Source organism: Dryobates pubescens, chromosome 30 (genome assembly GCF_014839835.1).
Source record: "Dryobates pubescens isolate bDryPub1 chromosome 30, bDryPub1.pri, whole genome shotgun sequence".
Taxonomy (NCBI): Eukaryota; Metazoa; Chordata; class Aves; order Piciformes; family Picidae; genus Dryobates; species Dryobates pubescens.
Window position 1 is genome coordinate 8,061,920 of NC_071641.1, and position 3,606 is coordinate 8,065,525.

Genomic DNA, 3,606 nt, shown 5'->3' on the forward strand with positions numbered 1-3,606 from the left:
GCTTTCATCCCACGCTGCCACGAGGTTTAGACAGCAAAAAGCTGCCTGTGGAGAGGAAGGGATCACTCCCAAAGCTGGATCAGCTGCCGGGCTGGGCAGAGTGCGCAGCTCTTTGCTGATGCAAGGGCTGGAGAAGCGTAGGGTCAGTGCTCCCACAGCTGGCTCCCTGCCCATGCTTTTCTGCACCCTGGGCTGACTCAGGCCGTTAAACCAGTAGGGAGCCATCTGCTGCTGTGGTTCGGGGTGGTTTTGCTGTGTTAGGGAGCTGAACAGGCCTGGCACAGGGACTGGCAAGCATAGTGCCGGGAGGAGGGGGACACGCTGCTGGCCTGCCTGCCCCCTCCACTCCCAGTGCCATCGAGCTGCAGCTTTGTCTCAGATACAATCCCCGGAGCATTGCCTTCCCATTTGTGAAATGCTCAGATGCTTCCTGCTCAGAGAAGTACATCAGAGCAGGAGCAATTCCATGCAGCCTGATAGTGGAGGGGAAGGGGGTGTGTGGCAGGGAGTCTCTCTACAAGGCAAACCATTTGGTGAGTCATGAGGAGGCTGCTCCTGCTTGGGCTGGAACAAACTTCAAACGTGTCCAAGGCTCTTCCCAAGGCTGCCAGGCTGTAATTTGTGGCTGGCTTTGCTTCCTCTCCAACTTGCTGCAGTCAGAATGGAAATACAAAAGGCTCAAAAGCCAGGTGGCTGCAGAAAATGCCTCCATTTCGCTTGGTTGGTTGGGTTTGGGTTGTTTTGTCGTTTGGATTGGGTTGGGTTGGGTGTTTTTGTTGCTGTTTTGTTGCTGGTTGTGTGGTGGTGGTGGTGGTTTTTTTTTTTTCCCTTTTCTTTGATTTTTGCAATGAGATCTTTTCCCTGCAGAGCTGGCTGCAGCAGGCTGCAAAACCAGAGCCTGCAGGGGCCTCTGGCTGGCCTCCCAAGATTGCCAAACAGATGCCTCACCTGCTCTGCTCATGGGAAGTGCAGAGTAGGGTGTGAGCAGGCTGAGGTGACAGTGGAAGGAATTTGTGTGCCGTAGGCATGACAAAACCCAGCACCAGGCTTTCTGGAGCCAGCTGGGCTCCGGTGCCAGCCCGGTCCAACTGGTTGGTGAGGGAGGCAGCTCTCCTGGATGCCAGCCCCTGGAAAGTGAGTCATGTATTTTGCTGCAGGAGAGTCCCTCTCTCTTTCTTTCCTTCTTCTCTCAGTCTTCCCAGCCTGAGGGAGGATGGGCTCTTCTGACTCACTTTCACTGTGCAGAGCATGTGCACCCCAGAAAATGGGGCTAAAAAATCAAGCTTAGGCTGGGAATGCTGCCTTCTCTCCCAGCCACAGCAAAATGACTCAGCTGTATGTGACTATTAACACCCTGTGGTCCTTGGGGTTGGCCTAAAGTACCTTTGGAGGTCCCTTCCAACCCAAACCATTCTCTGATTCCTGAGAAGCCTCATCCAACATCCTATCTGGGAGGTTTATCTTCAGGAAAACCCCCAAATCTGAGCAGAAGCCCAGCAAAAGCGGAAGGTTGGTAGGCAGATGGCAGACTGCTGCAGTACACCTCCCCCCAACACTGCAAGGTCGCTCCTCAAGCAGATGGTCCTCACATCTGTGAGCCAGATCTGGTCTCAGCAGGCTGAGTGGCTCTTTGGGTTTCCCCACTCTTGCAAGCAGCCCCATCACCAATAGCAGGTGGCCAGTGCTTAAGCTCTTGAGGCCATGTTATTTCTTCTAACCCCATTTTTAAGTGAGCAAAATTGGCAGGCAGTATATGGCTAACCCAGGAAAAGTCATGGTGACAATTTCTCAGGAAGCTGCTGGCTGGACATTGTTTTCTACTTGAGAGGGGGAGAAAAAAGAAGTCCCCAAATCATCTGGAACAGGCAAACCTTCAAAGAAATCTGGGCTAGCATGGGAGGCCTTGGTACCCAAAATGAGAGCAGACTGGGATGGCTCCTGCTTAGCTCAATGCTAGTCCTTCCTTAAGTGTCCAGAAGAAAAACACCCTGCCTGCTGAAATAGCTTTCCTGTTCCAGACAGTCTCATTTAACCCCCCTTTTAAATAATTCTTCACAAAACTGTTGGGTTGGGGTTTTTTTTTTTTTTGCTGTTTGCAAGCTCTAGTGGCTGCCTGCTGGTTGGAAAGTCAAGGTGCCTAGTCAGCACTTGGTGTGCTCTCCCAAGATAAGAGAGGTTTGCTGAGCCCTGCCTAGGCAAGGTGGCTTTAGCACCAGAGTAAAGGTTGCTTGTTTAGTCTGGCCAAAATTGCTGCTGAGGGTGGCTTTCTGCCTCGTTGTTTCAGTCCAGGTGAGTCTGGCTCCAGTCTGGGAATTACCTAAAAAGCCTTGGCTCCTGATGGAGAGGATAGCAGAGGCTCAGCAGGCTTCAGACACAGCTGTGCTGACTGGCAGGGGACAAAGGCCCTGTGTAAGCACCAAGCTCTCCTGGTGTGTTTTGCAAAGAAGAATGAGGTAAGAAGCCTCCCACAGCGGCTCCTTAGCTTGGCTTTTAAGGAAATCTTGATATTAAAAAGAGAAATGTGCATTACTCATTTTGATATGGACTGGCAAAGAGAAATAGAAGAGATTCACTTCCTCTTAACCTTTAAACTGCAAGGAAACCTTAAACACTATTAAGTCTGGTCCTTAAAAATATCAATGTGGAGGTAGGGATGTAGCATGGCAGTACCATTATACCCTGGCACGAAGGGCAATACCTTGCAGATCCCCACCAAACTAGGCAGGATAAGGCTCAGAATGTGGGCACTTCAGACGTGACAAGAGTGCTTGTGAGTTAGAGAGAGGCAGCAGAGCATATCCAAGTGAAGATCTGAAGGCTCAGCACCCAGTTTAACAGTGCCCTTCCTTCAGCAACACAAAGCCCCCAGCCTGGCTTTAAAACCAGCTGGTCTAGCAGCTCAGTGCAGTCCTAGAGAGCCTGGCATCCGAGGGACCAGCTCTGGCCCTCAGCTGAGCTGCTTTGGTTTGTTGATCCAGAAGGAAAAGACTGCATAGAGTTTTTTCCCTTTTCCTTCCCTGAGTTATCGTTTTCCAGTTGACTCAATCAGCGCAAGGGAGACGGCACGACCAAGAGGCTGGGAAATAATCAGGTCAATTCAGGCTATCTTTGTCATTATCTCCTTTAATTACTGTTGCTTTGGGCCACGCAGATAGCTGGCTGCCCGGTGATAACAGGGAGCAGCAGTCTGCCAGGCACAGCAAGCAAGACCAGGCAGCCCACGCCGCCTGCCCCAAGGCAGCGAGAGGGGAAGCCCTGCCGGGCATCCTCTGCACCTTCGCGAGATGCCACCAGCCTGGAGCGGAACGACGGCTGCCCTCCCAGCCGCGATGCTCCCACCACCCCGGCGGCTCTGCCAGGGGAGGGACGCGGGCCCTCTCGCTCGTCCGGCCAGCCAGGGCCGTTTCAAGCGGCGGGAGTAGCCGGAGGCACCCGGGGAAGCGCGGCCGTGGGCGTAACAGGAGCCGCCCCCGCCGCCATTTCGCGCCCCTCCGCGGAAAGCCGGCGCCGTGCGCATGCGCAGGGCAGGGGGCGCCGGGGGAGGGGGTGAGGCGCGCCCCCTCCCCGCGCGTGCGCAGGGGCGGAGCCTCGGCGGAGCATGCGCAG